Here is a 24899-nt window from a genome sequence, read left to right on the forward strand (position 1 = left end):
GAAACTGAGAAGTTCATTGTTTGTAGTCTATATGCTTAAGAACTAAACCCCATGAATTATAGTCAGTCTGATCATAAAAATCTCAGATACAGATGAGTCAATATAGTAAGATGCACAGACCTAATTCAAAGTCTTGGTAACTACTTTGCAAGGTGGGGAATGGGTGTAATTCTACTGTGATTTTTGAAATCTGAAACTTCCATAGTTATTCAAGAATAAGAGAAAATGGATGAGCCTAGCTCCCCAAAGTCCTCATGCTTTTATTCTATTTGGATCCCCAAAAGGTTGGATGATTCCCACCCACCTTGGTAAAGGCAGACCAATAGCCTCCAAACCCAAACACCTAGAAACAGTATTTTACCAGCAATCTAGTCATCTCTTGGATTGGTTAAGTTGACACATCCAATTAATGATCACAGAACGCATCTTAGAAGTAAATTATAAAATTAATGATACAAATTTCATCCTCTGAAAGTCTATATTACAGCTTTTAGTATCAGGACTCACTCACTCCAGGTAATTATCTGGTTTATTGTTACAACCTTTATTCTCTTTTTCCCTGAAGATCAAACTCAGACTTAGTTAAGGAATAGCCAGTACCTAATGCTGTGTTTCCACTCTTTATGGTGACCTGGCTTCTGTCAAGTGACCTCCTCTGAGCTGTATGACCTCCACACTAGCTTCTTCCCTATTAATTGTTAAACTGTCATTCCTAGCAATAAAGCCATCTGAAATGTTAGTCCCTCAATAGGCAGCTCAGCAGCTTCAAGAATTAATCTTTCTCATTTCGAGTGTGCATATGTACAGCCCAAAGCTGTGTTCTGATTTGTTTAGTTTCAGCATTTTGATGTTATTTTGGGGTCATTTCTTACTTTGCTGACACAAAAATTTCACCCAAATTGGGAACTGTTCCTGAATCTTGACTGAAAGAAAATCATTTATTTTTGCCTATTATATATTATAAAACCATTGCAATATGAGTACAGATCTAACAATCTATTAAGAAAGAGGGAGATGTCTCCTGAATTTTAGTGTTTGTATTATGAGTAAGCCTGAGGTAGCATGAGAAAGAGAGAGAGAGAGAGAGAGAGAGAGAGAGAGAGAGAGAGAGAGAGAGAGACCACTGTTGGATGAAAGTAAGCTCTTAGGCAAGAAAGAAACATATGATGTATATGCACAAAGAAAATTTAGCTGGTCATCAGTATACAACTAGCAATGTAATTTCATTTCAACGAAAATATCTATTTTTAAAAAAATCAGTCTTAAAATGAATGGAATTATCTCATTTTCTGGAAAGTATATGGAACTAGACATTATTGTGTTCAATGATGAGATTCAGAAAGATAAAATTATCAAAAGATAATGTATCAAAAGATAAATATCAGAAAGATAAATATAAAAGATATCAAATATCCTATACATCATCTCAAATAAAATGTAAGTATAGGATCTGACTGTAAATGGAGGATATCTCAGGGAAGAAAGAGACAAACTGGAGCTGAGCATGGAGAACAAGAACTGTAATGTGGGCAGAGAAAAAAGACAAATACCACATACTTTTTTCCATGTGCGGATCGTAGACTTTATATATGGATGAACATATATGACATAGAAACAGAGGGGGTTATTTTTGTGTTTAGGGTTAAAATAGGTTCAAAAGAAAGCAAAAAGCATAGCAGGGTGATGCAACTGCTTGAATAGGTTCAAATGCTTAATTTCTATAGGTTGGTACTATAAACTTGAATTTTTTAAACTCCTATTTTTTAATGATGGTTCTTAGCTTTAACCTCCATTGTAGCCCACTACTCACCAGAGGTAATAAAGAAGCATCCTTGTCTCCTTGTACTAAGCTCAAATCCAAATGGATCAAGGACCTCCACATAAAGCCAGACACTCTGAAGCTAATAGAAAAGAAACTGGGGAAGACCCTTGAGGACATCAGTACAGGGAGAAAGTTTCTGAACAGAACACCAATAGCGTATGCTCTAAGAGCAAGAATTGACAAATGGGACCTCATAAAATTACAAAGTTTCTGTAAGGCAAAGGACACCATCAAGAGGACAAATCGGCAACCAACAAATTGGGAAAAGATCTTCACCAATCCTACATCAGATAGAGGGCTAATATCCAATATATATAAAGAACTCAAGAAGTTAGACTCCAGAAAACCAAACAACCATATTTAAAAATGGGGTACAGAGTTAAACAAAGAATTCTCACCTGAAGAACTTCGGATGGCGGAGAAGCATCTTAAAAAATGCTCAACTTCATTAGTCATTAGGCAAATGCAAATCAAAACAACCCTGAGATTTCACCTTACACCAGTCAGAATGGCTAAGATTAAAAATTCAGGAGATAGCAGGTGTTGGAGAGGGTGTGGAGAAAGAGGAACACTCTTCCACTGCTGGTGGGGTTGCAAATTGGTACAACCACTCTGGAAATCAGTCTGGCGGTTCCTCCGAAAACTGGGCACCTCACTGCCAGAAGATCCTGCTATACCACTCCTGGGCATATACCCAGAGGATTCCCCACCATGTAATAAGGATACATGCTCTACTATGTTCATAGCAGCCCTATTTATAACTGCCAGATCCTGGAAAGAACCCAGGTATCCCTCAACAGAAGAGTGGATGCAAAAAATGTGGTATATCTACACAATGGAGTACTATTCAGCCATTAGAAACAATGAATTCATGAAATTCTTAGGCAAATGGATGGAGCTAGAGAACATCATACTAAGTGAGGTAACCCAGACTCAAAAGGTGAATCATGGTATGCACTCACTAATAAGTGGATATTAACCTAGAAACCTGGAATACCCAAAACATAATCTACACATCAAATGAGGTACAAGAAGAAAGGAAGAGTGGCCTCTTGTTCTGGAAAGACTCAGTGAAGCAGTATTCAGCAAAACCAGAACAGGGAAGTGGGAAGGGGTGGGTGGGAGGACAGGGGGAGAGAAGGGGGCTTACGGGACTTTTGGGTAGTGGGGGGGCTAGGAAAGGGGAAATCATTTGAAATGTAAATAAAAAATATATCGAATAAAAAAAAGGAAAAAAAATTAAAAGAAAAGCCTCATGGAGATAATATTCTGTGTAACTGAGAGAATCAAAATTCATTCATTTCTAGACATCTCTTTCAGAATACCCAGAATGTGGTTCTTAACATCCAAACCACCATCAGGCTATTCACAAATGCTTCTGACTACAGCTACAGTGCATCTGACATCCTCAGACTCACACATTTCTGACCTCTATGGACTTCATACACAGTGTACACATATGCAACCACAAATAAAGTAATAATAGAAAAACTATAAAAACATCAACTTGGTCATTATCAAAGTCAATTTCAATACAATACAATGGGAAGTGTTGCCTTCTCATATTCCACCTCGCATTTCAGCAGGAAAGAAAGCTCACCCATAGATCTGAAAAGATTGAACACACTGTTTTCATCCCCTGACCCATGACTCTAAAACGTGTAGATGCCCCAAGGATTTCTTTGTTATCCACATGCCAAGTGTTGATGAATCACATGGACTTGATAGCACCCCAAGCAGCACTAGTAGAGATTTGCATACTTATATTTCAAGGAGGTTTCACCCACACATCATTAGAGAGGCTTGTGCAACTGTCTTTTGTGGGTATGTTTCTTTTTTCTGACACTGACCACCACATCTGGAATGTTCCTCCGCAGCTAGCTGATACTATTAGTAGTTTGTGCAGGCACCACAGCTAGTCTTACACTGACCCCTTGTTCTAAATCATTTTCTGTCTTCTATATATCCATAGAACCTAATGCTCCCACCGTATTTGAACTGACTTTTTCCTGTAATAAATCCTGATCACAGTTTGCCAGGAATAGGAAACTCCTGAGATAAGTTGGAAAGGACTATGTATCATTTGAAATAACTTCACTGTTGACTCTAATGACCATCAAAATTTTACTTGCATTCTTCTCTGAATTATGATTTAGTATGTTGTTAATATTTACAATTCTCCTTGGTTTTCAGAGCTTCAGTTCTTCAAAATGCCCTGCGTAATGTTGCCTCTTCTGTGAAGCCTTATTTCATATTCATAGCTTTGAATGCTTGCAGCACATTGTTCTGAACTCTGGAGTAACAATAGAATAATATTTGTGCTTACATGTTCATGTCTTCATACTGTACCCATCTTAATATCATGATCTTTGGGCAAACTCTTTGGCCAGAAAGGCTGTCATGAATGTTTACATTGAAGAGGAAGGAAACACATAAGCAGTAGTATGGCAACATCCTATTCAAATGATAAGAACTATTTGTGCATGCTTACTTGGCCAAAACAAGAATTTTTGGAAGGAAAACTCTTTTGAATCTAGGCACCAGCAACCTTGTCTTTTCTTAACCTATATGCTCACATGTTGTTAACATATGTCTACTTCAAAGAATTATATTTTACTAAACAATGACATGTTTAAATTTTAGTGAAGAGCACTTTGATTAAATTCTACATTTTAAATGACAAAAAACATATACCACATAATATTTAGTTAAAGAATATAGGTTTAAGATTTGGAAACACTATCTGTGTGCAGAAATATCTATATACTTGCAGGTGAATGTGTGTACACTGGGTGAATGTGTGTGCGCATGTGTGTATGCATCTGTGTAAACCCATTGATGTATACAAACATGTGTTCACATGTTCTTGTGTCTTTGTGTGACACCCCAGGGTCTCTCTCCTGCAGTTCCCAGTGTGTACTTTGAGCTACAGCCACAGCCCAGTGTTAATGTAATACTGAGTAAAACCCTCTTAGTCATCAGTATGTTTTACCATCATTGCAGAAGTTTTGAGATTTGTTAGTATTGATTAAAGGAAGCAAAGAAACACATGTATTGAGATAGATTTATGGAAGTGGCTAACATCATAGAAAATGGCATAGCTTCTTCCAGTGCTAAGTCCCCAGAATCCATTACCGGGGACCAATACCATTATTTTCCTCTTGTAAACAAAGATTCTTTAAATGCTGTCCCCCAACAAAATGCGCACTATTCTGGAGATGAAAGGCAAGACTGTTTCATTAAAAGGAAGCTGACAGCATTTTCCCATTTTGGTTAAATCTGACTGTTCCAGCAAGGCTCATTTTAGGACCTAGACCTAGCATGAATCTTGTGTTCACTACTTAGGCACAATCTTGCTTTTGTTTTTCAAAAAATATATTTGTTTATTTTATGTGCATTAGTGATTTGCCGTAATGTATATATGTATACCATGTGCATGCCTGGTGTCCACAAAGACCAAAAGAGAACATCAGGTTCTGGAAACTGGAATTACAGAAGGTTGTGAGCCACTATGTGGATGCTGGAAATCAAACTCGGGTCCTTTGAAAAACAAAACCCAAAGTCATCTCTTTAGGCCAAGATAACCTATTCTTTAAAACGAGCATTTAACTAAAATAATTTCAAAGCAAATTTGTACCATATCTTAGCGTGAATGTTTTAGACAAAGGCATGACTCCACATGCTGCTTGGCTGCAGTGAAAGGATGTCATGGTTTGGGTGTGTTTCTATTTTTAGCTTTCCATGGTCTGAGCAACCTTTAATCATGCAGGTCTCACTGGTACTTACTAGGTTGTTCTTTTCTTTCTGAAAAGATCTTTTATAATTATCTTCAAAGAATAATGCTTAGAGTTTATTTTTAAAGTACTGCAGTTCATGCAGGATTGAAGATTTATTATAACCACTGAGCAGTCTCCACTCAAACGGCTTCATAATCTATCTTTGAGGTTTTCATATTATCCTTCCCTAGAAGGTGAGCCTAATACTTATGAGAATAAAGGGGAATTCACTGAATACCCAAGAACTAAATTGTCACATCCAGGGAAACAAATCATGAAGTAACTGATATCATGTGGTTTTAAAAATATCTCATAAACTTGAAATGAGGGATGGTCACATATCTAGAAGCTCTTTTATTATACAGGACTGTGTCAGCTCTCCTGGGTTTTGTTTATTTGGTTGATTGGTTGGTATTTTTGTTTATGCTTTTCCACATGAAGTTTAGAAATGCTTTTTTCCAGAATTCTGTAAAGAACTGAGTTGGAATTTTGATAGAAATTACATTGAATCTGAGATGGCTTTTGGTAAGATGGCCATTTTCACTATGTTAATCCTACAGATCAATTAGCATGGGAAATCTTTTCTTTTCATCTTTTCATATGTTCCTCAATTTCTTTCTCCGGAGACTTGAAGTTCTTATCAAGCAGATCTTTCATTTGCTTTAGCCACATGATATTGGCATAGAAACAGACAGGTTGATCAATGGAATAGAATCTAATACCCAGAAATAAACCCTCATGCTTATGGTCACTTGATTTTTGAAAAAGAAGCCAAAACCATAAAGAAAAAAAAGAAAACACCTTCAAAAAATGGTACTGTCTAACCATTCCCAAATAGATTGATATCTATCACCTTGCAGAAAACTCAAATCCAAGTGGATCAAAGACCTCAACATAAACCTGGATACACTAAATCAAATAAAAGAGAAGGCAGAAAAATGTTTGAATACATTGGCCTAGGCACAACAACTTCCTGAACAAAACACCAACAGCTCAGGCACTAAGATCAAAAATTAATAAATGGGACCTCATGAAACTGAAAAGCTTCTGTAAGACAAAGCACACGATTAATAGGACAAAATGACAGCCTACGAAATGGCAAAAGAACTTCACCAATAATACATCTGAAAGAGGACTAATATCCAAAATATATGAATATAAGAAATTAGACACCCGGCTTCCTGCTTTGGGATCTGAACAGCCTGGGCCACAGCACTCGGGCTCCAGGAAGTGCCAGAGACCTGGTGTGCAACCAGAGGCAGTCTGGGAGCTCACAGCACAGCTCATTCCTGTGGCACAGAGCTTAGGCTTCAGTCCTGAGGTCACTGGCAGTGGCCCTCAGACCTCTCCGCTTCCAGATCCAGATCAGCCTGAGCAGCAACACCACATCACCAGGTCCTGAAAGAGGCAAGGGGGCTTCCGGGCGGCCAGCGGGGAGAAGTCGGTGTGCTCCAGTGAATCCAGCAGGCCCCAGCAGGAGCCTTCAGGCGCCAGCTATGGGATCTGAACAGCCTGGGCCACAGCACTCGGTCTCCAGGAAGTGCTGGAGACCTGGTGTGCACCCAGAGGCAGTCTGGGAGCTCACAGCACAGCTCATTCCTGTGGCACAGAGCTTAGGCTTCAGTCCTGAGGCCTCTAGCGGGTAGCCCTCAGACCTCTCCGCTTCCGGATCCAGATCAGCCTGAAAGGCAACACCACATCTCCAGGTCCTGAAAGAGGCAGTGCAGGAGGTAAGCTGTGCACCAGAGGCCACCTGGGAAGGGGCAGCTTGCACTGGTGAGTCCAGCATTGACAACACCAACTAACACCAGTGAGAAGTAGATGGCAAAAGGCAAACGCAGGAATGTCACTAACAGAAATCAAGGCAATATGGCAACATCTGAACCCAATTCTCCTCTACCAACATGTCCTGGATACCCCATCACACCAGTAAAACAAGATTTGGATTTAAAATCACTGGTCATGATGCTGGTACAGGAACACATGAAGGACATACTTAAAGAAATTCAAAAGAAAATAGATCAAAAGTTAGAAGCCCTTGCAAGGGAAACACAAAAATCATTGAAAGAAATCCAGGAGAATACAAAAGCCAACAAGGAGGAAACACATAAACCACTTAAAGAAATACAGGAGAACTTTGGTCAACAGGCTGAGGTCATGAAAGAGGAAACACAAAAATCTCTTAAAGAATTACAGGAAAGCACAAACAAGCAAGTGAAGGAACTAAGCAAAACCATCCAGGATCTAAAATCAGAAGTAGAAACAACTAAGAAAACTCAAAGGGAGACAACTTTGGATATAGAAAGCCTTGGGAAGAAATCAGTGGACATAGATGCAAATATCAACAACAGAATACAAGAGATATAAGAAAGAATCTCAGACGCTGAAGATACCATAGAAACCATGGACTCAACAGTTAAAGAAAATGCAAAAAGCAAAAAGCTTGTAACACAAAATATCCAGGAAATCCAGGACACAATGAGAAGACCAAACCTAAGGATTATAGGCATAGATGAGAGTGAAGATTTACAACTTAAAGGGCCAGCAAATATCTTCAATAAAATTATGGAAGAAAACTTCCCTAACCTAAAGAGAGAGATGCCCATGAATATACAAGAAGCCTACAGAACTCCAAACAGACTGGACCAGAACAGAAATACTTCCCGTCACATAATAATCAAAACACCAAATATACTAAACAAAGAAAGAATATTAAAGGCAGTAAGAGAAAAAGGCCAAGTAACATATAAAGGAAGACCTACCAGAATCACAGCAGACTTCTCACCTGAGACTATGAAGGCTAGAAGATCCTGGGCTGATCTCATGCAGACTCTAAGAGAACACAAATGCCAGCCAAAACTACTATATCCAGCAAAACTCTCAATCACCATAGATGGAGAAACTAAGATATTCCATGACAAAACCAAGTTTACCCAATATCTATCCACAAACCCAGCCCTACAAAGGATAATAGGAGGACAACACCAATACAAGGAGGGAAACTTCACCCTGGAAAAAGCAAGATAGTAACCTTTCATCAAACCCAAAAGAAGTTAACCAATCAAATTTAAAAAATAACATCAAAAATGACAGGAAGTAACAATCACTATTCCTTAATATCTCTTAACATCAATGGACTCAATGCCCCAATAAAAAGACATAGACTAACTGACTGGATACTTAAACAGGACCCTACATTTTGCTGCTTACAGGAAACACACCTCAGGGTCAAAGACAAACACTACCTTAGAGTAAAAGGCTGGAAGACAATTTTACAAGCAAATGGTCTCAGGAAACAAGCTGGAGTAGCCGTTTTAATATCAGATAAAATTGACTTTCAACCCAAAGTCATCAAAAGAGACTCTGAGGGACACTTCTTGCTGGTCAAAGGAAAAATACAACAAGAAGAACTCTCAATCCTGAACATCTATGCTCCAAATGCAAGGGCACCCACTTTCATAAAAAAAACTTTATTGAAGCTCAAAGCACACATTGCACCTAACACAATAATTGTGGGTGACTTAAACACTGCACTTTCCTCAATGGACCGATCAGGAAAACAGAAACTAAACAGGGGCACAATGAAACTAATTGAAGCTTTGGACCAATTAGATTTAACAGATATATATAGAACATTATATCCTAAAGCAAAAGAATATACCTTTTTCTCAGCACCTCATGGTACCTTCTCCAAAATCGACCATATAATTGGTCACAAGTCAGACCTCAACAAATATAAGAAGATCGAACTAATCCCATGCCTCCTATCAGATCACTATGGGGTAAAAGTGGTCTTCAATAGCAACAAAAACAACAGAAAACCCACATACACGTGGAAATTGAACAATATTCTACTCAATGATACCTTGGTCAAGGAAGAAATAAAGAAAGAAATTAAAGACTTTTTAGAACACAATGAAAATGAAGACACAACATACCCAAATCTATGGGACACAATGAAAGCAGTGCTAAGAGGAAAACTCATAGCCCTGAGTGCCTCCAAAAAGAAAATGGAGAGAGCATACATTACCAGCTTAATGACACACATGAAAGCCCTTGAACAAAAGAAGCTATTTCACCCAGGAGGAGTAGAAGGCAGTAAATCATCAAACTCAGGGCTGAAATCAATCAAGAAGAAACAAAGAGAACCATAGAAAAAATCAACAAACCCAGGAGCTGGTTCTTTTAGAAAATCAACAAGATAGATAAACCCTTAGCCAGACTGACCAAAGGGCACAGAGAAAGTATCCAAATTAACAAACTTAGAAATGAAAAGTGAGATATAACAACAGAAACTGAGGAAATCCAAAAAACCATCAGATCCTACAACAAGAGCCTGTACTCAACACAACTGGAGAATCTCGAGGAAATGGACAATTTCCTTGACAGATATCAAATACCAAAACTAAATCAGGACCAAATAGATCATCTAAACAGTCCCATAATGCCTAAAGAAATTGAAAAAGTCATAGAAAGTCTTCCAACCAAAAAAAGCACAGGACCAGATGGTTTCAGTGCAGAATTCTATCAGACCTTCAAAGAAGAGTTAACACCAATACTCTTCAAATTATTCCACAAAATAGAAACAGAAGGAACACTACCCAATTCCTTCTATGAAGCCACAATTACGCTGATACCAAAACCACACAAAGATCCAACAAAGAAAGAGAACTTCAGACCAATTTCCCTTATGAACATCGATGCAAAAATACTCAATAAAATTCTTGCCAACCGAATCCAAGAACACATCAAAATGATCATCCACCACGATCAAGTAGGCTTTATCCTGGGAATGCAGGGTTGGTTCAATATACGGAAATCCATCAATGCAATCCACTACATAAACAAACTCAAAGAAAAAATCACATGGTCATTTCATTGGATGCCGAAAAAGCATTTGACAAAATTCAGCATCCTTTCATGCTTAAAGTCTTGGAAAGAACAGGAATTCAAGGCCCATACCTAAACATAGTAAAAGCAATATACAGCAAACCGGTAGCCAGCATCAAACTAAATGGAGAGAAACTTGAAGCAATCCCACTAAAATCAGGGACTAGACAAGGCTGCCCCCTCTCTCCTTATCTTTTCAATATTGTACTTGAGGTACTAACTCAGGCAATTCGACAACATAAGGAGGTCAAAGGGATACAAATCGGAAAGGAAGAAGTCAAACTATCATTATTTGCAGATGACATGATAGTCTACCTAAGTGACCCAAAAAACTCGACTGGAGAACTCCTACAGCTGATAAACAACTTCAGCAAAGTGGCAGGTTATAAAATCAACTCAAGCAAATCAGCGGCCTTCCTATACTCAAAGGATAAGCAGGCTGAGAAAGAAACTAGGGAAATGACCCACTTCACAATAGCCACAAACAGTATAACGTATCTTGGGGTGACTCTTACCAAACATGTGAAAGATCTGTATGACCAGAACTTCAAGACTCTGAAGAAGGAAATGGAAGAAGACCTCAAAAAATGGGAAAACCTCCCATGCTCATGGATCGGTAGAATCAATATAGTTAAAATGGCCATTTTGCCAAAAGTAATGTACAGATTCAATGCAATACCCATCAAAATCCCAACTCAATTCTTCACAGAGTTAGAAAGAGCAATTATCAAATTCATCTGGAATAACAAAAAACCCAGGATAGCTAAAATTATTCTCAGCAACAAAAGAAAGTCTGGGGGAATCAGTATCCCTGACCTCAAGCAATACTACAGAGCAATAGTGTTAAAAACTTCATGGTATTGGTACAGTGACAGGCAGGAGGATCAATGGAACAGGTTTGAAGATCCAGAAATGAACCCACAAACCTATAGCCACTTGATCCTCGACAAAGAGGCTGAAAACATCCAATGGAAAAAAGATAGCCTTTTCAACAAATGGTGCTGATTCAACTGGAGGTCAGCATGCAAAAGAATGCGAATTGATCCATCCTTGTCTCCTTGTACTAAGCTCAAATCCAAATGGATCAAGGACCTCCACATAAAGCCAGACACTCTGAAGCTAATAGAAAAGAAACTGGGGAAGACCCTTGAGGACATCGGTACAGGGAGAAAGTTTCTGAACAAAACACCAATAGCGTATGCTCTAAGATCAAGAATTGACAAATGGGACCTCATAAAATTACAAAGTTTCTGTAAGGCAAAGGACACCATCAAGAGGACAAATCGGCAACCAACAAATTGGGAAAAGATCTTCACCAACCCTACATCAGATAGAGGGCTAATATCCAATATATATAAAGAACTCAAGAAGTTAGACTCCAGAAAACCAAACAACACAATTAAAAAATGGGGTACAGAGTTAAACAAAGAATTCTCAACTGAAGAACTTCGGATGGCTGAGAAGCATCTTAAAAAATGCTCAACTTCATTAGTCATTAGGGAAATGCAAATCAAAACAACCCTGAGATTTCACCTTATACCAGTCAGAATGGCTAAGATTAAAAAGTCAGGAGACAGCAGGTGTTGGAGAGGGTGTGGAGAAAGAGGAACACTCCTCCACTGCTGGTGGGGTTGCAAATTGGTACAACCACTCTGGAAATCAGTCTGGCGGTTCCTCTGAAAACTGGGCCAGAAGATCCTGCTATACCACTCCTGGGCATATACCCAGAGGATTCCCCACCATGTAATAAGGATACATGTTCTACTATGTTCATAGCAGCCCTATTTATAATTGCCAGATGCTGGAAAGAACCCAGGTATCCCTCAACAGAAGAGTGGATGCAAAAAAATGTGGTATATCTACACAATGGAGTACTATTCAGCCATTACAAACAATGAATTCATGAAATTCTTCAGCAAATGGATGGAGCTAGAGAACATCATACTAAGTGAGGTAACCCTGACTCAAAAGGTGAATCATGGTATGCACTCACTAATAAGTGGATACTAACCTAGAAAACTGGAATACCCAAAACATAATCCACACATCAAATGAGGTACAAGAAGAAAGGAAGAGTGGCCCCCTGTTCTGGAAAGACTCAGTGAAGCAGTATTCAGCAAAACCAGAACGGGGAAGTGGGAAGGGGTGGGTGGGAGGACAGGGGTACAGAAGGGGGCTTGCGGGACTTTCGGGGAGTGGGGGGTTAGAAAAGGGGAAATCATTTGAAATGTAAATAAAAAATATATCGAATAAAAAAAAAAGAAATTAGACACCCAAAAACCAAATAACCAAATCAAAAAAAAAATGGGGTACAGAACGGCAGAGGAGTCACTAATGGCCGAGTGGCACTTAAAGAAATTTCAATACACTTAGTCATCAGGGAAATGCAAATCAAAACAACTCTGAGATTCTATTTTGTATCCTTCAGAATGTTTAATATCAAAAACTTAAGTGTTAGTACATGCTGTTGTAGAGCAAAGGGGATATTCTTCTATTGTTTGTGCAAACTTGTACAATCACACTTTGGAAATCAATTTGACAGTCTTCTAAAAATTGACAATAGTCCTACCTCAAGACCCAGCTATGCCACTCTGCGGCATATACCCAAAAGATACTCCACTTGCCCAACTATGTCCTTAGCAGCTTTATTTGCAATAATCAGAAACTGGAAACAATCTAGATGTCCATCAAGAGAAGAACAAATGAAGAAAATGGGGTACATTTACACAGTGGAATACAATTCAGCTATTAAAAACAAAGACATCATGAAATTGCAGGCAAACAGATAGAACTTATCATTCTGAGTGAGGTAACTCAAATCCAGAAAAACAGGTATGTATAAGGTAAGTGACAGGTAAGTGTACCCACTTTTAAGTAGATATTTGCCATAAAGTATAGGTTAACCATGCTATAATCCATAGACCCAAAGAAATTAAGTAACAGGGATGGCCCAAGGAAGGGTGCTTGATTTTCACTTAGAAGGGCATACAAAATAGAAATCAGAGGTGGACAGAGGGAGGGAACTAAGCTGAAAAGGAGGTAGGAGATGTGGATCAGGTGTGGGGAAAGCAGGGATGGTGGTGTGGAAGAGGACATGGAGACAGAATGGAAATTGATGAGGCGGGGCATCTCTGGTATGAGTTGGAGAGCTGGGACAGGGAAGGATCCCAGGAATCTATGGGGGTGACCCTAGCTGAGTCTCCTAGCAGCTGGGGTTATGGAGACTGAAGTGTCCATTTTTATAAACACGAGGAACTTCTAGAGAAGAGAGTGGGGGCTACCAACCAACCTACAAAACTGTTAACCCAAAATGTGTCCTACTACAATATATACAAGGACAAAGATGGAGCATAGATTGAGGCAATGGCCACCGAATGATGGTCCAACTTGAGACCTACCTCACTGGAGAGAGCCAACTCCTGACACCATCAATGATACTCTGCTATGCTTGCAAATAGGAGCCTAGAATAACTGTCTTCTGAGAGGTTTCATCTAGCAGCTGATGGGCACAGATGGAGGGACCTACAGCCAAACATTAAGCAGAGCTCAGGGGAATCTTGTGCAAGAGTGGAGTGAAGGACTGAGAGAGCTAGAGGTCACGGACACTACAAGAAGACCACAGAGTCAACAAAACTGCGCCTGTGGGAGCTCACTGGCATTGACCCACACAACCAAGAGTCTGAGTGGACTGGACCTGTGTCCCCTACACATTTGTAGCAGTTGTGCAGCTTGGGCTTCGTGTGGGTCCAGTAACAACAGGAGAGAAGACTGTCTCCAACTCTGCTGTCGGCTCGTGGATCCTCTTCTCCTAGTTGAGGTTCCTTATCTTTTCTCAGTGGAAGAAGATGTGCTTAGTCCTGATGCTACTTGATGTGCCAGGGCAGACTGGTACCCCATGGAAAGCTTCTTCTCTGAGGAAATCTGAAGAGGGTAATGGGGGGAGGAGTATGGGAAGGTGGGACTCAGAGGAGAGGACGGAAGTGGGCTGTGATTTGGATGTAAAGTGAATTAATAATAATAATAATAATAATAATAGAATGAAATTGGAAACTTTGCTCCCAGTGAGCTAGAACAATATGGAGGCCCCCCTCTTTCTTTATACCTTGGCTCTTTCTCAGAGGTTGTGTGAAAAGAAAAGTTGAAAATAAAATTTAAAATAAAGTCTCTTGTCACTGAGAAAAAAAAAATCTCAAAGACAACTGAGTTATCTGTAAGGAGCAATATATCTACATATTGACATTCACTCCAGAAAAGCAATAATAGGCAACATGAGTCATGTTACCTAGAAGATAATCTTAATTTTATGAGTAGTCTACACTCATTCCCATTGTATTCCCATGTACAGAGCCTGCAATTACAGCGTCATCTAACACATGCCACTGCATTTGGCACTGTACTTATAACATAGGTGAGGTATTACTTTATTGATGAAGGCTATCATTCATCATTCATATCTTATAATAATTATATTTCATGACAAAATTTTCAATCTCATCATATTCTTTATATAATTTTCTCAAATCCTTTGTTAAAATAATATGTGACATAAATTTATAGTTAAAATCATTGGCCTGTGCTCTGACAAAAATATATATCAAGATTTGTGTGCTATATGCCATTAGTGGCAATTACAAAACATATATATGTATATGTACATATATACATATACATATATATATATATGCATTATATATATATATTGGCTATGAGCTATCCTGGTCTTAACTAAAATTTTATAAGTAATATGAAAATATCCACATCTCAATAAAAAAATGATTGATTATACTAAGAAAAATAAATATCTCAATCTAAATGAAATGATGCACCCAATATATTCCAACACAAAAAAGATAGAAATGTTAAATTATCTGAAAAATAATTGCAAGTAAGCTATAATTTTTAACATATTTCAGAAGAAAAACAATTATAGACACATAAAATTAACTTCAACAAAATTTAAAATACTACAAAAGAAAATCAATTCACATAGAAGAGCAAATTGATAATTAACTTTTTAAAATCAAATAACAATAATAAAAAGTTTAATAGTACATTTTGAAGAATACGTACTATTACATTTCTTAACTACCCAGAGCATGAAGGAATTAAGCGGTTTTTGATTAAGTCTAGGGCAATTAAGCTGAAGACAATCCTGAGCACCGTGATCAAATGCTTTGCAGCATACCTGTGAGCTCAGAAAACTTCTCTTTCATTGTACATGTTTTTTCTCCATCAACCATAGGAATTTAGCACAAGAAAATTGGTAAATCTTATTCAACTTCTATAACTGGGTTTGCAATACATGTACAATTTGTATATGGCAGATAGAACTGTGTTATGATACTAATATATAATTGTATGTGTGCATTGAAACATATGCATTAATGTGCACATGCATGTAACATATGCCTACTAGGGATGTGTGTGTATTCATCTAAAATGCATTTTGAAATATTCTTCACATTACTTTGAGGTGACAAATAAAAGAGAATGGAGTGTTTATTCAAATGGGATTAATGTTTGTTTTTCTATGTTTATTCAAGCAGAATAAATGTTTATTTAAGTAAAATAAGCAATTCCAGATCTCAGGAAGCCTTAATGCTAATGTTCTGTTTAAATGAACAAGAACACTTTGGAGAAGAATTCCCATTCCTATTACAGAAACATTACCTCAAGCTTATCTATAAATAAGAAATGGTTGGCTGTATCCTTTCTTTAATGTCAATTAATATCTATAAATTCATAAAATTATTGAACAATTAAATTCAAGGATATAAAAAATAATATTTAATTAAGTGAGAGATTGCTATCCAATTATTACAGTAATTCTCAACCTGTGGGCTGCAAATCACAAATCCAGCATATCAGAGGCTTACATTGTGATTAATAACATTAACAAAATTTAAGTTGTGAAGTAGCAACACAATAATTTTACGGTTAGGGTCACCATGACATGAGGAACTGTATTAAAAGGTCACAGGATTAGGAAGATTAAGAATCACTGAGCTATTAAATTAATATGACTTTAAAGAGAAAAATATTAAATCCTTGATTCAAAATTATTCAGCATAATTACTTTCTTTTTATATTTATTTATTTGTTTATTTATCTATTCATTTAATTTACAACTTTACATCCCAGTATTATCCCCCTCTCCTCCCAGTAACCCTTCATGCACGGCCTCTCCCAATTCACCGTTCTCTTTTCCTTTAAGAAGGGAGAGCACCCCTATGGGTTTTACTCACCCATACAACCTTCCCTGCTCCCTCCACATCCAATCTCTGCTGGACTAGGCCTGTCCTCTCTCTCTCAGTCCAGCCAAGCCGGGTCCATTTATGGGTGCGGGATCCAGGCAGGCAGGCAACAAGCTCAGGGACAGCCTCCCCTCCAGTTGTTGGGGGACCCAGGTGAAGACCAAGCTGCTTATCTGCTGCATGTGTGCTGTGCATCGATGCCTAGGCCCAGCCTGTGCTCTTTCTTTGGTTGTGATTCAGTCTCTGGGAGCCTCAAGAATCCAGATTAGTTGACCCTGTTGGTCATCCTGTGGAGTCCCTGTCCTCTTCGGGTCCCTCAATCCTTCTCCCAACTCTTGTGTAATCCTTGCCAGCTCTATCTAATTTTTGGGTGTGAGTCTCTGCATCTCTTTCCACCGGCTGCTAGGTAAAGCCTCTCAGAGGACAATTATGCTATGCTCCTGTCTGCAAGTATAACTGAGTATCATTAATAGAATCAGGGATTAGTCCTTGCCTATGTAATGCTCTCGATTTGGAGCGGTCATTGGTTGGCGATTTCCTCAGTCTCTGCTCTCTCTGTCTCTGTACACCTTGTAGGCAGGATAATTTGGGATGGAACCTTTTGTGAGTGGATTGATGTTTTTATCTCTCCACTAGAAGTCCTGCCTGGCTACAGGAACTGGCCTCTTCAGGATCTGTATCCCCCATTGCTAGGAGTCTCAGCTAGAGTTGCCCTCATGAACTCTCTGGGCCCTCCCCCCATCAAAGGTTTCTGGCAGGTCCTAGAGATTGCCTACCCACCCCACCCCCCACTGCCTAAATCACTTCTCTCTTCCCAGCTCGTCACCCCTCCTTCCCTCCCCATTCCATCTTTCACCCAGTTCTCTCCTTCCATCAACCTTCAAAATCTATTTTTCCTCTTCTGAGAAAGATTCAAGAATCCTCCCTTGGGCCCTCCTTGTTATCTGGGTCTGTTGATTATAGCATGGATATCCTGCCCTTTATGGCTAATATCCATTTATCAGTGAGTACACGCCACACATGTTCTTTTAGCTTTGAGTTGCCTCATTCAGGATGATATTTTCTAGTTCCATCCATTTGCTTGTAATATTCATGATGCCTTTGCTTTTAATGACTGTGTAGTATTTCATTGAGTAAATGAACCATGTTATCTTTATCCATTCTTCAGTCAAGGGACATCTAGGTTGTCCCCAGTCTCTAGCAATTACAAATAACGATGCTATGACTGTGACAATAGTTGAGCAAGTGTCCTCTGGGATGGTGAAGCATCATTTAGGTATGTGCCCCAGAGTGGTATAGCTGGGTCTTGAGGTAGAACTAGTTCTATTTTTCTGAGAAACCTCCAGGATATGATATCATGTGTTAAAATCTGTGAGATGCACTAAAGTAGTTTTACATAAGATCAATAGTACAATAGTCTCAAATAAAACTTTTAAAAAGACTTACTAATATTTCATGAAAGAAATTAGAAAAATAACAAGAGAAAAGCAATCACATGATGTACTAGTACCTTTTTGCCAACTTGTATAAACCAAGGCCCACCTGAGAAGAGGGTATATCAAGTGAAAAACTGCCCACATCAGATTGGTCTATGACATGTCTTGGGGGCCTTTTCTTGAATCCTAATTTATGTAGAAGGGCCTAGCCCACTGTGAGCAGTGTCATCCCTAGTGAGGCAAACCTGGGTTGTATAAGAATGGTGGCTAGACAGCGTACACACTAGTCAACAAGAGACCTGCTTCAAAAAGGTGGCAGATAAGAACTTACATGTAAGATAGTCCTCTGACCTTCGCACGTGCCTCAGAGCACACCAACACCCAGTCTCTTTGTGTCTCTGTCTGCCTCTCTGTGAGTATCTCCCTGTCTCTTTGTCTTTGTTTCTGTCTGTTTCTCTCTGTCTGTCTCTGTCTCTCTCTCACACACACATACACACACACACACACACACACACAAATGCCATCCATATACAAAAGAAGTTGTCATTGTAGTAACATGTTTCAATAATTCACAAATCTTGTCCTTTTAACTAAAAATATAACTATAGGGCACTTTTGGAATTGCTAGAGCACAGATCTGGGGAGTTGGCATTTTTAGAATTCTTCCTATAGTATCCTACCACTAGAAGGCTACTGCCCTCTAGCTTTCTTGATTCAATAAAATAAAACATACTTGACATATGAGGGAAATTGGTCTGAGGGAGGCAGATAAGATGTAGTTTACCGCCGGGTGGTGGTGGCACACGCCTGTAATCCCAGCACTCTGGGAGGCAGAGGCAGGCGGATTTCTGAGTTCGAGGCCAGCCTGGTCTACAGAGTGAGTTCCAGGACAGCCAGCGCTACACAGAGAAACCCTGTCTCGAAAAATGGTAGCTAGACAACCAGGGGAAGCAAGGCAGTCAGGAGTCTTTCCAAGGCCTCTGCTTCATTTCTTGCCTCCAGGTTCCTGCCTTGAGTACTGTCCCAACTTCCCTTGATAATGTACTTTAACCTGCAAGTTTAAAGAAACTCTTTCCTCCCCAGTTTTCATTCACTAATGGTGTTTATCACAGCAACAGAAAGCAAACCAGAAAACGTGAAAAGGAAAAGAGAGAAGAAAAAAGAAATTCAGAATGAAATAGGAAAGTGAAATATTAAGGGTGACAAAACCAAGAAGTGGTTATTTAGCAAACATTAAAATTGTCTTAATATTTTTGTGTTTATATTAAATGATAAGTCTGAAACTATGAATCTCAAGATCATGTTTAAGCACTTGTAAGATAACAATTTTATAATTCAGCAAAACACTTCATCAGTGAATTTTAAAACAGAAGCAATATATTATGTAAAGGAATAAAACTATGAGAAAAAACAGGTGTAAAAAGTAAAATTCAGCTATAAGAAGGAAGCATACTGTCTTGTGAGGAAACTGAAAATGTTATGAGATTGGGAAAGAACTCAAAGGTGAAAGACCACATTTCTTATGATTTTGTTTAAAAAATTGTTAAATTACAGAAAAAGTTAAAATTTTGTTGGATAAGAAATGTATCTGTACCAATTCCATGCAGTTTTTATCACTATTGCTCTGTGGTACAGCTTGAGTTCAGAAATACTGATTCCCCCATAAGTTCTTTATTTTTGAGAATTGTTTTTGGCTATCCTGGTTTTGTTTGCTTTTTTTTTATTTTGTTTTGTTTTATTTTGTATATAGTTGAGAATTGATGTTTACATTTCTGTGAAGAATTGTGTTGGAATTTTGATGGGTATTGCATTGAATCTGTACATTGCTTCTGGTAAGATGGCCAGTTTCACCATGTTCATCCTACTGATCTATGAACATGGGAGATCTATCTTCTGAGGCCTTTTTCAATTTCTTTCTTCAGTGATTTGAAGTTCTTGTCATGCAGATCTTTCACTTAGTTAGAGTTACTTACACCAAGATATTTTATATTATTTGTGGCTACTGTGAAGGCTGTTGTTTCCCTAATTTCTTTCTTGGCCATTTATCATTTGTATAAAGGAAGGCTACTGATTTGTTTGAGTTAACTTTATATTGAACCAATCTGCTAATGTTGTTTATTAGCTGTAGGAGTTTTCTGGCCAAATTTTTTTAGTTATTTATGTATACGATCATATCATCTTCAAATAATGATACCTTGACTTCTTTCTCTCCAATTTGTATCCCCTTGATCTCATTTTATTGTCTAATTGCTCTAGCTAGAACTTCAAGTACTATATTGAATAAATAGGAAGAGAGTGGGCATCCTTGTCTTGTCTGTAATTTTAGTGGGAATGCTTCGAGTTTCTCTCCCTTTAATTTGGCACAGAGACAGACAGGTTAATCAATGGAGCAGAATTAAAGACCTAGAAATAAAACCATAACCTATGGACACTTGATCTTTAACAACAACAAAAAAAGCTAAAAATCATACAGTGGAAAAATGAAAGCACAAATCTCAAGTCTAAGTGGATGAAGGACCACAGCATAAAACCAAATACACTGAATCTAATAGAAGAGAAAGTGTAAAATAGACTCAGACACATTATCACTGCGGAAAATTTCCTGTACAGAACACCAATGGCTCAGGCTCTAATTGACAAATGAGACTTCATGAAGCTGAAAAGCTTCTCTAAGGCAAAGAACACTATCAATAGGACAAAATTGTAACCTACAGATTGGGAAAAGATCTTCACTAAACTTCCATCCAATAGAGGGCTAACATCCAAAATATATAAAGAACTTGAGATGCTAACCTCTGAGAAAATCAAATTACCCATTTAAAAAATGGGGTACAGAGTTAAACAGCAACAGAGGAATCTCGAATGGCCGAGAAGGACTTAAAGAAATTTTCATCATCCTTAGTCATCAGGAAAATCTAAATCAAAATGACCTGAGATTCCTACCTATACTGGTCAGAATGGCTAAGATCAAAATCTTAAGTGACAGCACATGCTGGGGAGGATATGGAGAAAGAGGAATAGTCCTCCATTGCTGGCAGGATGGCAAACTAGTAGGATTGCTCTGAAAATCAAGCTGGCAGTTCCTCAGAAAATTTGAAATGATTCTACCTGAAGACCCAGATATACTGCTCCTGGGCATATATCCAAAAGATACTCTACCATACCACAAGGACACATGCTACACTATGATCATAGCAGCCTTACTTGAAATCCTAGAAGCTGAAAATCAACCAGATGTTCCTCAATTGAAGAATGGATACAGAATATGTGGTTCATTTACACAATGGAATACTATTCAGCTCTTAAAAAAAAGGACATTATGAATTTTGTAGGAAAATGGATGGAACTAGAAAATATCCTGAGAGAGGTAAAACAGACCCAAAAGGATATACATGGTATGTACTCACTAATAAGTGGATATTACCCCCAAATATAGAATACCCACAATACAAGTCACACACCATAATGAAATTTAACAGGAAGTAGGGGCCAAGTAAAGATATATCAATTCCTCTTACACTGGGGAACAAAATGATCAAAGGAGGCAGAGGGAGGGAGGGAACTGGATGGGAGAGGGAAGGGGTGAAGGGGGCAGAATCAGGTATGGGGGGAGGCAGGGAAGAAGCCCAGAAGGCCAGGAGAATGGATGGAAATATACAACTTCTAGGGGTGGTAGGTGGTGGAACCTAATGATAGAAAGTAACAATCACTATTCCTTAATATCTCTTAACATCAATGGACTCAATGCCCCAATAAAAAGACACAGACTAACTGACTGGATACGTAAACAGGACCCTACATTTTGCTGCTTACAGGAAACACACCTCAGGGTCAAAGACAAACACTACCTTAGAGTAAAAGGCTGGAAGACAATTTTACAAGCAAATGGTCTCAGGAAACAAGCTGGAGTAGCCATTTTAATATCAGATAAAATTGACTTTCAACCCAAAGTCATCAAAAGAGACTCTGAGGGACACTTCTTGCTGGTCAAAGGAAAAATACAACAAGAAGAACTCTCAATCCTGAACATCTATGCTCCAAATGCAAGGGCACCCTCTTTCATAAAAGAAACTTTATTAAAACTCAAAGCACACATTGCACCTAACACAATAATTGTGGGTGACTTCAACACTGCACTTTCCTCAATGGACCGATCAGGAAAACAGAAACTAAACAAGGACACAATGAAACTAATTGAAGCTTTGGACCAATTAGATTTAACTGATATATATAGAACATTCTATCCTAAAACAAAAGAATATACCTTTTTTTCAGCACCTCATGGTACCTTCTCCAAAATCGACCATATAATTGGTCACAAGACAGACCTCAACAAATATAAGAAGATCGAACTAATCCCATGCCTCCTATCTGATCACTATGGAATAAAAGTGGTCTTCAATAGCAACAGAAACAACAGAAAACCCACATACACGTGGAAATTGAGCAATACTCTACTCAATGATACCTTGGTCAAGGAAGAAATAAAGAAAGAAATTAAAGACTTTTTAGAACACAATGAAAATGAAAACACAACATACCCAAATCTATGGGACACAATGAAAGCAGTGCTAAGAGGAAAACTCATAGCCCTGAGTGCCTCCAAAAAGAAAATGGAGAGAGCATACATTACCAACTTAATGACACACCTGAAAGCCCTAGAACAAAAAGAAGCTATTTCACCCAGGAGGAGTAGAAGGCAGGAAATCATCAAACTCAGGGCCGAAATCAATCAAGTAGAAACAAAGAGAACCATACAAAAAATCAACAAAACTAGGAGCTGGTTTTTTGAGAAAATCAACAAGATAGATAAACCCTTAGCCAGACTGACCAAAGGGCACAGAGAAAGTATCCAAATTAACAAACTTAGAAATGAAAAGGGAGACATAACAACGGAAACTGAGGAAATCCAAAAAATCATCAGATCCTACTACAAGAGCCTGTACTCAACACAACTGGAGAATCTGGAGGAAATGGACAATTTCCTTGACAGATACCAAATACCAAAATTAAATCAGGACCAACTAGACCATCTGAACAGTCCCATAAAGCCTAAAGAAATAGAAGGAGTCATAGAAAGTCTTCCAACCAAAAAAAGCACAGGACCAGATGGTTTCAGTGCAGAATTCTACCAGACCTTCAAAGAAGAGTTAACACCAATACTCTTCAAACTATTCCACAAAATAGAAACAGAAGGAACACTACCCAATTCCTTCTATGAAGCCACAATTACGCTGATACCAAAGCCACACAAAGATCCAACAAAGAAAGAGAACTTCAGACCAATTTCCCTTATGAACATCGATGCAAAAATGCTCAATAAAATTCTTGCCAACCGAATCCAAGAACACATCAAAACGATCATCCACCATGATCAAGTAGGCTTTATCCCGGGAATGCAGGGTTGGTTCAATATACGGAAATCCATCAATACAATCCACTACATAAACAAACTCAAAGAACAAAACCACATGGTCATTTCATTGGATGCTGAAAAAGCATTTGACAAAATTCAGCATCCTTTCACGCTTAAAGTCTTGGAGAGAACAGGAATTCAAGGCCCATACCTAAACATAGTAAAAGCAATATACAGCAAACCGGTAGCCAGCATCAAACTAAATGGAGAGAAACTTGAAGCAATCCCATTGAAATCAGGGACCAGCAAGGCTGCCCCCTTTCTCCTTATCTTTTCAATATTGTACTTGAGGTACTAGCTCGGGCAATTTGACAACATAAGGAGGTCAAAGGGATACAAATTGGAAAGGAGGAAGTCAAACTATCATTATTTGTAGACGACATGATAGTCTACCTAAGTGACCCAAAAAACTCCACTAGAGAGCTCCTACAGCTGATAAACAACTTCAGCAAAGTGGCAGGTTATAAAATCAACTCAAGCAAATCAGTGGCCTTCCTATACTCAAAGGATAAGCAGGCTGAGAAAGAAATTAGGGAAATGACCCCCTTCACAATAGCCACAAACAGTATAAAGTATCTTGGGGTGACTCTTACCAAACATGCGAAAGATCTGTATGACAAGAACTTCAAGACTCTGAAGAAGGAAATGGAAGAAGACCTCAAAAAATGGGAAAACCTCCCATGCTCATGGATCGGTAGAATCAATATAGTTAAAATGGCCATTTTGCCTAAAGCACTATACAGATTCAATGCAATACCCATCAAAATCCCAACTCAATTCTTCACAGAGTTAGAAAGAGCAATTATCAAATTCATCTGGAACAACAAAAAACCCAGGATAGCTAAAACTATTCTCAGCAACAAAAGAAAATCTGGGGGAATCAGTATCCCTGACCTCAAGCAATACTATAGAGCAATAGTGTTAAAAACTGCATGGTATTGGTACAGTGACAGGCAGGAGGATCAATGGAACAGGATTGAAGATCCAGAAATGAACCCACACACCTATGGCCACTTGATCCTCCACAAAGAGGCTGAAAACATCCAATGGAAAAAAGATAGCCTTTTCAACAAATGGTGCTGGTTCAACTGGAGGTCAGCGTGCAGAAGAATGCGAATTGATCCATCCTTGTCTCCTTGTACTAAGCTCAAATCCAAATGGATCAAGGACCTCCACATAAAGCCAGACACTCTGAAGCTAATAGAAAAGAAACTGGGGAAGACCCTTGAGGACATCGGTACAGGGAGAAAGTTTCTGAACAGAACACCAATAGCGTATGCTCTAAGAGCAAGAATTGACAAATGG

At 38.5% G+C, this 24899-nt stretch overlaps 1 protein-coding gene across 1 annotated transcript in view; it reads right to left on the reverse strand.

Annotated features, from left to right (window-relative positions):
• Positions 1 to 24899, reverse strand: part of Rhbdd1 (rhomboid domain containing 1) — a 1230872-nt gene that overhangs the window by 1082629 nt on the left and 123344 nt on the right. The gene's annotated exons all lie outside the window — the stretch shown is intronic.

Source organism: Apodemus sylvaticus, chromosome 9 (genome assembly GCF_947179515.1).
Source record: "Apodemus sylvaticus chromosome 9, mApoSyl1.1, whole genome shotgun sequence".
In the NCBI taxonomy this organism is placed as follows: Eukaryota; Metazoa; Chordata; class Mammalia; order Rodentia; family Muridae; genus Apodemus; species Apodemus sylvaticus.